Below are 14,023 nucleotides of genomic sequence, written 5' to 3'. Positions count from 1 at the left end.
ACATATAGGTACGTGTATATATATATATAAGTACATTGTCTACATTGTACATCAAAAACACAACTGAAATCACTGTATCTGTTACTGGGGAACTGTGAAGATAAATACTTCTTACCTGACCTAGAACCTACATACAGTATTTCTGATCAGATCATAATTAAGGGTGATATCTTGCCATCAGCTTTTAAGAAGAACTCCCCATTATAGGGAGGACTACTAAAAAAAGATGGCACAATAGACCCTAACATTTTTAAAAATGTAAAGGCAAAAGTACACTGTATTTCTGTCCTGATTGTTATAGGAGATCTAGGCTGAGGTTGATACTAATCCTGTATTTTTTTTTCATTGCATCATGAAAGTAAATCCAGTTCACTCATAGCTAAAATGATGACTCTAGTAACACAAAGAGTTGATTTCTTTATTTATTTTCCACTTCTCCATTCTTCGCTTTATTGCTCATAGGACATTACAGACCCAATACAGCAATCTTTATGAGGTTTGCCTGCTTAAGCACTACAGGTTTCAGTATTTGTAATCAAAGGTAAAGACAGTCATTGAGTTTCACTTTAACAAAATATACATCTTATTATTAGTTAGTGGAAATGCTTTCACATGAAAAACCTGAGAAAGTAAAGAAGTATTATTACCCTTGGAGGAAATATATTTCAAAATTAGGCCTAGTTTATCTTTTTATAACCAGTATAATTCATATTCCAGGGGCATTGGATAAATGATACATACAAACATTTCTAAAGTTTAAAGATAGCTGTTCTTCCTGGATATTTTAAGAAGACCCTTTACTTTGGTTTCTTAAAACATTTACAAGAAACTCTCACACAATAATCAAATTAATTTCTATTAAATAAACTTTGAATTCCTAATTTGTAGAGAAACACATTTAAATTAAGAACAGATTTTAATTATTGTATTTTCATGTCAGAAGAAAGACCAGCAATTTCAAGTTTTCAAGGAACTTTGTAAAAATGTGGGAGAAAATTACTGCTTTTGTTTCCTAAAATGAGTCTTTGAAGACTACTTTTATTTATATATCCAAATATTATATATATACACACATATTTAAAAATAGGATAAAATCTTCATAAATCTTACCTCAAAAACCTTATTTATTTTTATTTCTAAAATGTGCCTGCCAGTCTCTGGAGGCATATACACAATTGAACTAACACAAATTAAGAAAGAAAACTCAGTGTCAACTTGTGATATTATCAAACACGGGAAGTTAAACAACTGGTTTTCCTAAATATGTTGATTATATGTTAATAGAGTAAAAGGGAATGAAACTCCTTCCATACACTTCCAATGAAAATTCATTGAGAAATGCAGTTTAACAAGCAGATAAATAATGTCACAAATTGACATGTTGACAGAGAATCTTGTGAGGGAGAAGGATTTTCTGTCTGTGCTGAATAGGAGCAGGAGCTGAGAAGAGATGACCTGCTGTTCCTCTGCTCTTCAGCAAGAATACCTACACTACTGAATATAACATAGCTATTTCACTTTAAGAAACTATTATGCTAAATTTGCTATAAGGGAATAGAAATCTGCATTAAACCCTATTTGAAGAAAAGGAGGAGGAAAGAATTAAGGTAAGGATCTATTCAGATCTGCAGAACTCCTCTTACTATACTGATTCCCAGCGTGATCTACTGACTAGTTCTAACTCCTGTTTTTTCTTTCTACTTTAAGCACTGGGATTAGTTTTCCTCAAAAATAAATAATAAGGTGATAATTTAATAATTATTATTCCTTAACAAAAGGTGCTTAAAATAATCACGAGCCACATTTTAAAACGATGTATTAGCAAGACCAAGATAAATAAATACAAAATCTGGTTAGGAACATTTCAGAGGCACTAACCTTTCTGAAATCTTTGCGAGAATGTTACATGAGAATAGGAGTTAATAATGTTCACAGCAACATCCCACCCACTTGCTTGCAATTTTCTCTTTCAATTTTTACACATTGTTGGTTAGGGACTTTTAATTCCTATGGATTCAGTCATAACAGTAAACGTTTTATTAAATACAGTCTCTGAATGACTATGAAATTAAATCGGGGACCAAATTTTGCTCGAAGGTAAACTCCTTGCGCCCTGTTCAAAGCGAAATGGCATTTGCAAGAGCGAAATTTGGCCCTACAAGTTTGAAAATATTAAAACTGTTGATAGTATTTGCAAAAGAAGCTCGGCGTATTGGCAGGAGACTTTATTCTCAAACCGATTCCACTAATTCCAGGTTGCTGGGAGAAGCCAATTGTCTGAATTCTGCTCTCTGTTCCCCCCGTGTAAACCCACTGACTTCAAAGGCGCGACTCTGCATTTACATCGTGGACTTAGGGGCTGAATACGCGGTGTTAGGACTCTGAGCGGGCAGTGGGCCCCCAGCCCCTGTGTGCTCGCTCGCCCGGGAAGTGTCTGTTACCTGGAGGGTATCTTGCTCGCTGAATGGTGGGGCTGGTTGTCTGGACGGCGGAGGCTGCAGGAGGAGGCGGAATGCGGGCTGGCTGGGACCGGTCTGCGGGGCCGGGTTTGGAGCCGGGACTCAGCGTGGGGCGCTCTTCCGAACCGGACTCTGTCACACAGCAGGGAAAGAGAGAGGTAGGGAGTCACAACGTGGTCTGCACCCGATCGCGGCTGAGACCAGCAGCCAGGCACGGCGACTGCCAGGGACTCGGAGACCCGGGCTGAAATGACGCCGTGGGACTGAAAACAAGCCGCAGAGCCGGGGATGAGAGGCAGGTTCTGAAGGGAAAGCCACACCTCGGCCACCTGCAGCCGGGGATAACAACGCGTTAACGTGGGAACTGGGAGGGGAGAGACAAATGCACAGTCCCAGCCCCAGCTCCCCCCAAACTGGCGAGGGGCTTCTCGTGTTCCTCAGAAAGCAGGTCGCAGCCTTTCCCCTAGAGGTTAGAAAAACTCCAGCCCTAAAGCTGCCATCCCGCCTTCTCTCTCGCTCAGGACACCCGAGGAAGAGTCGGGAGATGCCATGGAAAGGAAGTTTACACACTTTTTTCAATAGCAATGTTATGGCAATATCGGGATCGGATTGGGAGTAAAGCCAAGAAAGCAGGCTCCTTTCGCCCAGCGAAAACGCACAGAGAAGGGCGCTGTGGAAAATGTTTAGCAACTTTCCCTCTAAATTGCTTGGCCCTTTTGTCCCACGCGTGCGGGCATTTTCGGGGGCCAGCAGGAAGTTTAAATCCGGGTGGATCCAGGCCAGAGACAGTTATGTCCAAGGTAGACAGACTCTTGCTGTGAACTGAAAGGATTTCTTACACCCCAAGCTTGCCTTCTCTGTGCAGTCCCCGAAGGGTCGGCGCTCGCTCTCTCCCCAAGGGGGAGGAGGAATCCCGGGGATCAGCCCCCAAACCTAGATCAGCACCAATGCCAGCTTCTGTTCTCCACCTGCCACAGAGCTCTGCCTCGGGCTTGCAGCGCCCCTCGCATACTATATAAAAGCGATGCTTTAATCTAGTCTGGGGTAAGAGACCCCCCCCCCAACGGGGTGGGCATCCAATAACGACACCATTTTAAAGAAGTTCCTTTCCCTCTTCCGACGATATTCAGTACCTGAAGGGATCCACCACGTTTGCTGTCCTCGTACCTTACTGACAACCCCCCTCTCATTCAGCGACTGCAGCCCTAAAACGAACTGCCTTTCTCCTGTCCCACGAAGGCCCCGCCGCCTTTGCGTCCTCTCTTCTCTCCCCCTGGTGCTTTGCGATGGCCCATCTCTTACCTGGTTTGGCTTTTTCACGCTTATTCTTGAAGTCAACATCTGCGTATCAGAGGGGAGGCTTTGCATTTCGGCGGGGATGCACTAACATCACCGCCCGTGTCAGGAGAGACCCCCCCCCCCCCACAGCCCTTGTATCTATTAGCGCGAGTCCTGGCCAGGAACTTTCGCCTACTTTTGCCATTATTCCCTGCGAAGCGCCCGGGGTGTCAAACGCTCATCTGCTCATCTCCTCTTCTCCCGGGGCTTTTCATCCCTCCCTGACCTTGCAAGGCCGCTTCTCCCACTGCACTGAGCGCCCCAGGGCTCCTCTCCTCCCCCAAAGCCGCCAGTTACCTAGAGACACTCTCTGCGCCTTCAAACATGCAGCACTCCTCCGGACTGCAGCCGCTGAGCCAGGAGCTGTAAATTAGGAAGGAATAACTACCCTTGTCAAAGCGCCTTTCTTCCTCCTTACACTTTACATTCAGCCCCCAGTGACACCCTCTCACCCCCTCCGGTAATCTGAGGAGGAAACCGTGAAATGCTCCATTGTGATTGTGGCTCTTCAGCTGAGTTTCGAAACCTTCCTTTACCCCGGGAGGGACCGCGAAGGGGAAGCGTCACTGAATTAAAGTTTCAGCTGCATGTCGAGCAGCGGCTACTTTGTCATTTAATCGCTACGTAACTATAAGACCAACCCACGGAACTCCAGCAAACAGCGCGCAACTTCAGTCAATTTCATCTCTGAGCGGCCCCGGCCGTTCTCTGTGTCTCAGCCTCGCGCTTTCACTGTGTTAGCATTGGGACAAGAAGAGTTTTACATACAACAGTCCCCACGGAGAAAAAAGAAAATGAATTGAAGAAGCGAATAAGGTGAAGCAGGCTCTCTCTCTAATAAGGAGAGAATCCCAGTGATTAATTCCCGAAATTTATTTGAAAGTGACTCTCGCAGGGTCCCCTCCCCTCCCCTCCCCCCCCGCGAAAATAGCATTTTCCGTCCTTCATTTGGGAAAACTTTGGGAGTTAAATCCTTTAGCTCAAGATAGGGTGAAAACCAAACAACACTTCTCAACAATGTAAGTTAAGTATTCAAGTTTAGACGATCCATACCGCCACCGTGACAGCGCAGTATCGCGATACTGCAGACCAATAGCTGTCCACAAAATATCAAACTTGAATGCCTATTATACAATATGTTATTGATTCTTTTAAAGACAGGAGCTGCTTCGCAGTTATTAAGAGAGACATTTATACAGCGAGTAAGGCAGCGAGTGAAATGCAGCTCCTCTGTACTGTAACACACGTGCTGGGTCAGTATAGTATGTAATTACAATTTATGACCTCCAAAGGGAAAAGTGCAAATTTCTTAGGAGCATCTGCCAGGCAGACGTGCCTAGCAAAGATCCCACCTCATTTCATTACAATATGCCACATTCCAACAATTACCTCTTCGGCGAACTCTTCCAGCAGCCTCTGGTTTGTTCTCTCCTAAAGTGAGATCAGATCAACCTGCCCTGCCGTCCCTATTAAACAGTCCTAACTCGCACAAACAAAACCACTTATTTCCCAAGCACAGTTAAAGGAAGAGACAAATTACTGCCATTCTTCACCCGAGCTGCAAACTCCCCACCGCCGGCGGCAGCATCATTTCCATGACAACAACTAGCAGAAATACCTTGGTATCGGCTGAGGCTTCTATTCCACAGACCCAGCTCTCCTGTTTAGGAGCGGAAAAGTCTCAAGTACGGACTAACAGAACAGCAACAAATATATATCCACCCAGGACAGAAAGGAGTAAAAGTTTCAGGTTACAGCCCCCAGCATGTTAGATTAGTAACACTGATGTTCATCACAAACAGTTGCCATTTCAAGAGCAATATAACCGGCAGCACAACTTTTCCCAAGTCCATCCACATTCTCTCTCTCCCATTCATATATACATACTTGATTGCTGTGGCGGTTCCGTCTTTACATCTAGTTTGTAAATGCCTGTTTCCTTAAATGTGCATGTAGGCTCCGTCCAGTGGCAAAATTATAAAAGGCAAACCCAAGAGGTTCTTGGAGGCTGTATATCTGGAGGCTGCGTTATCCCGAGTCATGGGAAAGGATTACAGAAGCTTGAGAGACCAGGAGCTGAGAGCAGCCTGCCGCTGCTGGTGGTGCTCCGGAGTGGAGCGTGTGTGGGAGAGAGTGAGTGATGATCAGCCCGCTGCAGCAATGTGCCTTTGTTTATATGCGCTGGCTCAGTGATAGAGATCTGCCTCGGTCTCTCTCTGGGTCTCTCTCTCTTTCTCTGGGTGTGTGAGGAGAGAGGAAGGAGACTCCTCTGCTGCTGCTCTCTCCCTCTCCCTGAACGTCATTTATGTGAGAGGAGCCCTAGCGGCCTCTCCATAGAGCGACTGGAATGCGAGACGTCAATAGTGACGCCATGGGAGCCTGACGCTACTGCCCCCCCCCCCTCCGCCCCAGAGTCTATGAGTCGCTCCTTGGGTACAGTACAGCGTGTGTGAGAAAGCCCCGGCTCCGCACCTACACTGCCGGCATCTGGCTGCGACGCTCTGCTTAAATTTTCAGAGTGCTGTCAACCTGCGAGGCGTTACTAGGAGGGGAGAGGGAGGATATGGCTGACAGGCTGGGTCTGACTAGAGGAGGCGCGGGAATGTTAGTGGCAGTGTAGATATGTATCAATAATATCTATGGCGAGGATTAATAATTAGAGCAATGCCTTATGCTGTTACTGGACACAGTAGCATTGCTTAACCGTATATATTTCAAGACAAAATAAGAGAGTATTTAATAAGGTAAAGTTTAGCCGGCACTTTGGACATGTAAACCGCGCTTATTAATGATGAGGATGAGGATGTTTAAAATTGTTTAAGAGAAGAAAGTGAAAGGAAACTTTTTAATGTGTAGGAACAAGGCGCAGGTTCTGAAAGATCTCATTATACCCGGCCGGGTCTCTCTGCTCGGGTCACATATGTCGGTCACCAGTCACTTCGGGAAACTTCACCATCCTACATGCAGCTGTAACACAATTTGCTTTCGCTCTAGCTGGGCTCTGAGCTCTCCGTTAGCCATTGTAACAAATGATTGTTGCTCTGTCTGATTCTATGTTTGCTCGCGAGTCTTCGCAATGTGAATGAGGGTATCCTCAGGAGGAGGCTTTACTTTCTTCTCATAATAATTGTCCATATAGTGGATTAATTTGCACCGTTCAAACAAATAAGAGCTGGACATTGCAAACTGCATAGAAAATACAAATTTGAATGAAACAGCTGCGGCTGCTGCTCACACACACATGCAGGGACGAGGAGGGAGTGAAAGAAGAAATGCCGATCGCACTTTCACTTTGTTTAGGCTGGATTCACGATCCTCCTTCTCTGGTGTCTACATTACACAGTTCCTGGGAACTAAATGGGTTTCTGCACTCAGTCCTGTGGAGCTGGCTTTCTTGCTTTTCCTCTCCGGACGGAGGGGTGCAGTTGTGATTTGAAGAAGGAGACATGGGTTGGCTTGCTATTTAGAGGGTTTTTTGGGGGGTGTCTTTGTGAATCCGTGTGTGCATGCGGGTAAGAGTCTCACTGAAACAAGCGGAGCTTTTAATAAGTAACTTGCAATGAGTCCGGGACCAGAAGCCCACCGGGGCACTGCCCAGCGTCCTCGATCTCCTGTGTCAGTGTCACATCCCTTCCCAATCCATCTCACAGAGGGAGCACTTTGGCTCCAAGCGAGCAATCCGGCCGCAGGCGGGTACCCAACACTAGATATTTTTTTCTATTTTCTTATACAGCGAGCCCCTTTCGGAGCCAATCAGAGGGGACACGTCACCATGGAACACCGTCCTCTTGCCGGCGCGCCCAATCCCCGCGCACGATGCGCCGGGCTCTAGTCCAAGGGGCGGGACCCGGGGGGCTGACGCACAAGAGGCGCGTGATTGACGCAAGCTGTGTTGCTAAATTTAGCCTCTGGCCTGTGCAGGCCGATTGCGATCGCGCGGGGGAGGGGGCGGAGCCCATTGAGCGGCGGCGGCGGGGCGGGCGCGCGCGCGCGCGGGGGCTATTTTGGGTCTTTGCTTTGATCCGGCCAAACCAAATATAGCTGCAGCCGGGTATTTATAGCCCTGGCGAGTCCCATTGTCGTGAAGGCCGCGCCCCCGGCTGGCTTCCTCGGGGCGGGGGGCCTCAGGGACGGAGCTGCAGCGCCCTTGCTGCCCCCGGGCTGCCCCCCGCGGTGGGTCGGGGCGCCGGGCGCCGGGCCCCGTGCACAGGGTAGTGCCGCCGCCGGCAGCAGTAGCAGCAGGCAGAGAGCCGGGCTGGCCTGGGGGCAGCTGGGTGCCGCCGAAGGGGAAGCCGGAGAAACTTCCCGGCAAGAGGCGCCGGGGGCTGTGACAGCCCGGCCCCGCCTGGCGCGCTGCACAGTTTCCCACCGAGCGCCCAGCCCCGTGTCGGGGTGCCTGACGCGGTGCCCCGGCGCGGGGGCGGCCGGTGATTCCCCGCTCGGGAATGCGCAGCGCCTGCGGTCACTTGCCCTTCCCGATCGCCGGCCAAACGCCCTGCGCTGGCCGCCTGGCGCTCCCGGCTCAGGGCGCGGGCGGGCAGGGGGAGCCGGGACCTCACCTGCCCTGGCCTGCGGGCAGGGCGCGGACTCCGTGCCAAGGGCTGCCCCGGCCGGGCGCTGTGGGGATACCCCTGTCTGATGTAATGGAGCGGAGCAGGGGGCGGTGGCGGGCTCGCATAGCGGAGCGGTGACCTCACGGCAGAAGCGGCGGCTTGTTGGGAGCCCCCGCCCGCCTGTTGAGTAAGCGCTTTGAGAAGTGAAAATGCCATGACGGGCCGGTGCGCTCATCCCCGGGGCTGACAAGCCGCAGACCAGGGGAGATTCCCTTTGATGCGTTCCCTGTGTGGGCGGCCTGGGGCAGAGGGAACTGGTGGCACTTTCCGCCCGTCGTTCCCCCCTGCACAGCCGCGATAAAAATACTTCGCTTTCCATGTTGTCATCTGCCTACTCATCCCAGTGTGCCTGGCTGTAAAGGGAACTGGAGAGAGTGCGCAACGCCCGCTGCGTGGCCTGCCCGACGGAAGGGCTGCGGCGCTGCCTGATGTTTTCCTCAACCCAGTTCCTGAGTTAGCCCAGTGACCCTGATTCCCTTTTTATTCTCGTAATTCCTCCCTTTGATTACAACGCCGCCCCCCCTCCCAGTTTAGAGAGACATCATCAACTGGGAAATCCGGTTTCTGTACCTCCTGTATTCACAAATAGCTCCTAAAATAACAATCACTGAAAGAGGTCGGCGAGGGAAGAAATCTGCATGTGTTCAGTTTGCTTACTTGTCAAGTCTGACAGCAGCCTTCCTTGTTGAAAAGATCGTTATACAAAGCAGGGGCAGAAAAAGCCTTAGTAATGTGTAGAGGATTTTAAAATAATTAAGGACATCCTGTTTGAAGGATATGCTACCATAGACTGGATTTGGGGGGTGTGTGTCAAAAAGTCAAGTTGACAGTGTCCCTTGAAACACTTGAGGCCAAGTTCCTCCTTGGATAAGTGAGTTGTAACCTGCTATTTGGAATTAATCTCTGCTACCCTGCAGTCAATGTAGTTATACCCAGGCAGACTTTAGTCAATTTTGTACAAATTTATGCTAGTGCCCACTATGTGCTTTTGAAACTCTTGAGGAGGAGGGGCCCTGTTCCAGACAGCCCTTAGTATTTGAGGACAGACAAGTGAACAAAAGTTAGGGGAAAGGGAACAACAACAGACCAGTTACATAATATTTATATACAAGTCAACCTGATTCATTGTAAGCAGCATGGGAAGTGGGTCTGTAAGAGGGACTTAAATGTAGGGGCTTTGTGAATGAGCTCAGGGATGTCTTTCTATGCATATGGAGAAGGGGGGGGGAGACTGGTGAATGGGTAGACAAGGCTGGAAGTATTGGGACACTGAAGGAGGTGGGAGGCAGCACAAAGCTTGATCAGGGAGGGTAGGTAGGAAGGGTGGAGTTCCGTAGAGCTGAGGGTGATAAGGAGAAAATTCAATCTGATGCAATAGACTAGGATGGGGAGCAAGTGGAGGGATTCACTTTCAGTTTTGCTACTCATGTATTGTACAAATAACTTGGCTGTAATAACTTTAACTGTTGCGTATTAACTTCTTATTTGAAGTGGCAGTTGATTGCTCCAAGCGCCGATTAAAGCATAGACTCTCTAGGTCCATTCCTAGGCCCCAAACTCCTGGAATCATTTGACTAAGAAAAAAGTAAATGCATAGCCCTGGTAGTGGTGAAGAAAGGTGTGAATACAGGATATGATTTTAATTAAGACAGTGACATGTGCCTGAGTCTGCAGACAGCCTGGAACTGTAGCTCTGAGAGAGGTGAACTACCCCATGCATTTCAGTGGGGTGTTAATGCCAACACCAACTGCTTTAGGGGACTTTGACAACACTAGTCCAGCAAAGGACCCTGGGGTGGCAGGAGGAGAAATGTGCAGCAAGCCCCACCCAGCCAAGCAGATATAATCTAGCTGCTGGAATAAGTACTGGAACCCCCGTGCTATAACCCCTGCCTTTCCGGGGCTGGGAGAAGGAGAACCCATGCTATCTCTTTGGGAGGAGAGGGAGGTTATCATGCCAACTGCATCTCAAAGTAGGAGGTGTGGTCAAGGATAAGGCTGTTGGGTGGAGCCACAGTGTAGGTCCATGGGGTGTGCAGGGGCAATTTCTGCCCCAAAAGAATTTCTGAGAGAAATTCAGGTGATTGAAACCAGGGGTTTGTGACTGTTATAAATATGTTCTGATTGCTTTATCCACAATAGTTCTGTTTACCCAGACAGAAGCTCCACCAACTAGTGGAATTGCCTGAAATTTTGTGATACCACAGATGGGGAGGCTTAAATATTCCTGAATTGACTCAGTCTTCTTGGCTTTTAAGAGCTAATTCTTTCTTGTGTGTGCCAATCCAAAATTAAAAGCATGGAAGATAGTGAATTAAACAAAGGAACAACTTCCCTTCAAACATACTTTTAACTCAAACAGTGATACTATTAATGCACTTCATGCATCTGAAGAAGTGGGTTTTTTAACCACGAAAGCTTATGCCCAAATAAATCTGTTAGTCTCTAAGGTGCCACCAGACTCCTCGTTGTTTTTGTGGACACAGACTAACACGGCTACCCCTCTGATATTAATGGGAGGTGCTGGTGGAATTGTAAATCAAAGGGTACATCTACACTACCCGCCGGATCGGCGGGTACCGATCGATCTATCGGGGATCGATTTATCGCGTGTAGTGTAGATGCGATAAATCGATCCCCGATCGCTCTCCCGTCGACTGCTGAACTCCAGCTCGGTGAGAGGCGGAAGCAAAGTCGACGGGGGAGCAGCGGCCGTCGATCCCGCGCTGCGAGGACGCGAAGTAAGTAATTCTAAGTCGATCTAAGATACGTTGACATCAGCTACGCTATTCTCGTAACTGAAGTTGCATATCTTAGATCGATTCCCTCCCACCCCCGAGTGTAGACCAGGCCTAACTACCCACACAAGAGTTGATTTGGATTTGAAGAGGAAAGGACCAGGTAAGTTTCAGACCTGTAAGCACAGCATCTTATTAAATAAGATGATGATACATTCACAGGGATCTTAATTTAAGTAAATGTATTATTGAATAATGATACAATTCTGAATGAAATCCCTACTGGAACTGTATTGATGGTGGAGAATGGTGGACACACATTCATAAAATATGTTTGGCATAAGCTTTAATCCTCACATAAACATAATTTGGTTTGATAGAGTCTACTTCTAAAAAAGAAGAGACAATGCTCATCCTTGCCTGGGAGAAAGACTAGCATTTATTCAACAGGTGGTTGGCTTTTCGTGAAATAGATGCTGTGCAGACCCGGGTTGCTGCTGTTCAGCCCCAAGGAGATGGAACTCTCTTTGAATTACAACTAATAAAATAACAAATATTCTTGACTTTCTCTGTTAACTTATTTAGTTCAAATTATTAATCAAATGACTTGTTCATGCCCTTTCACTTCATCTGTTTAATAAACCTTAGCTCAGATCCAGGGGGACAGGGGGGCAAGTGGGGCAATTTGCCCCAAGCCCTGGGCCACACAGGGGCCCCCACAAGAATATAGTATTCTATAGTATTGCAACTTTTTTTATGGAAGGGGCCCCCAAAATTGCTTTGTCCCAGCCCCCCTGAATCCTCTGGGCGGCCCTGCTAGATCTTCAATATTCTTAAGGGACCAGAAAGTAACTTTTCCTACCAGAGGTGCCAATAACTCAGCTGGAGTATTACACAAACCCTGGCCATTGTTTTTTTTTTTTTTTTTTTTTTTAAGTCAGATCTGTTTGTTATTTATCCAGCACATATCAAGTTTCTAGCTGGCAGATACTTTTGGTTCATGCTAACAAGGGATAACTTCTCTAATTTACCAACTTTTAAATTAACACTTTTCCTAACATCTTTCTACTCCCTAGCAAAGCTCTCTGAAGTTAATCCTGTTATTATATTTCACATCTGTTTTGCTTGCAACTGTTAAACGATATAGTCAATTGCCTTTTACATTTGTTACCTATCATCTTACTTTGTTTCATTTACTGTTTCTTCTCTCAGGCTATGTGTACACTATGGGCCATACAGCCTCACAGCTGTACCACTGCAGCTGCACCGCTGTATGGTCTCCTGTGTAGCCTCTCTAGCCAGTGGGAGAGAGCTCTCCTGCTGGCATAATTAAACCACTCCCAGCTAGCGGCAGTAGCTACCTCCTCAGAAGAGAGTCTCCTGCTGACAAAGCGCTGTCCATGCCGACAAAAGTGCTAGTGTAAAAAAGTCTTACTCTTTCCCCCTTTTTGATGATCTATCCCCCTTTCTTTTTTCTGGACGGGTCTCTCATCACTTTTGTACTTGATTAGCTAAGCTGTCTGCCTGTCTCCTAGAGCAGCCTGTCAGCAGTTTCATAGCGTGGGATAACACATTAAGGGTTCCAGATGATGACAGTGGGAGATTCCAATTGGATTCACAGCCCCTTTTACCTTAAGTAGCAGGAGGATAATTTTCTCACAAAGCAACTCAGTGGGATATCCTATCTCCTAGAACTGGAAGGGACCTTGAAAGGTCATCGAGTCCAGCCCCCTGCCTTCACTAGCAGGACCAAGTACTGATTTTGCCCCAGATCCCTAAGTGGCCCCCTCAAGGATTGAACTCTCAACCCTGGGTTTAGCAGGCCAATGTTCAAACCACTGAGCTATCCCTCCCCCCATGCTGAGTTCTCAGTGTGAAGCTGTGTCAAAAGGGCTAGTGCGATCCTTGGATATATAAATGCGATTAGTGAGTAGAAGGTTGTTATTTTACCTTTATATATGGCCTTGATAAGGCAGATACTGGAATACTGTGTCCAGTTTTGGTGTCCACATTTTAAAAATGCTGTTGAGAAATTGAAGAGGGTGCAGAAAAGAGCCACAAAAATTGTTTGGCAGCTGGAGAAAATGCCTTGCAGTAAGAGACTTAAAGAACTCTGTTTGTCTTATAAAAAATAAGACTGAAAGGTGACTTGATTACATTGTAAAAGTATCTTCATGGAGAGAAAATATCAGTGCTAAAGGGCTCTTTAGCAGAAAAAGACACAACAAGAACCAATGGCACTGAAAATAAAAGTCAGACAAATTCAAATTAGAAATAAAGCACAGGTTTTTACCAGTGAGAGTGATTCACCATTGGAACAGATAACTGGTGGATTTGCCATCTCATGAGGTCTTTAAATTAAGACTGGATGCTTCACTGGAAGATATGCTTTAGTCAAACACAAATTATTGGGCTCAGAACAGGGATAACTAAGTAAAATTCTATGGCCTGTGTTCAGGGCTTAAAGTGATTTGAAAAAAGTGTGTGGGGAGTTCTATCACAATCTGGGATTAGCAGCAGTGGTAAGAAAAAGTGCAGCCATCATCAGCCATGCTTGATTTAAAAACTCCCCCTGACCCTCTGCAATCCCTCCCTGATCCCCTCCCCACTTTAAGCATTGCTTGTGCGATACAGGAGGTCAGACTAGAAGATAGTCTGATGGTCCCTTCTAGCCTTAATATCTATGAATCTGTTGAACCCCTAAAAAGCAGGGAGCGCAGGTACTTTGGTAGGGCTGGGCAATACATCAGAATTCTCGTAAATACGCTTCTCAAACGTGTCTTTGTTCTCTAATGCTGACACAGGAATCTCTTCTTTTCATCCTCTTTGCAGACACAGAAAGAGAACAGTGTTGTCAAGTTCGGTTTGTTGTACT

The 14,023-nt window shown here is 47.0% G+C and overlaps 1 protein-coding gene across 1 annotated transcript in view; it reads right to left on the bottom strand.

Annotated features, from left to right (window-relative positions):
• NR4A3 (nuclear receptor subfamily 4 group A member 3) overlaps positions 1–2,573 on the bottom strand; it is a 27,371-nt gene extending 24,798 nt beyond the window's left edge. The window contains exon 1 of the mRNA XM_029912483.1: positions 2,442–2,573. The gene's annotated coding sequence lies outside the window, so the exon portion shown is untranslated. The remainder of the gene's footprint in view (positions 1–2,441) is intronic.
• Between the last annotated feature and the right edge of the window lie 11,450 nt (positions 2,574–14,023).

This window comes from Terrapene carolina, unplaced genomic scaffold (genome assembly GCF_002925995.2).
Source record: "Terrapene carolina triunguis isolate 2854851 unplaced genomic scaffold, T_m_triunguis-2.0 Scaffold229, whole genome shotgun sequence".
NCBI classification, from domain to species: domain Eukaryota; kingdom Metazoa; phylum Chordata; order Testudines; family Emydidae; genus Terrapene; species Terrapene triunguis.
The sequence above is the reverse complement of the archived record's forward strand: the minus strand, read 5'-3'. Positions and strand labels throughout refer to the sequence as shown.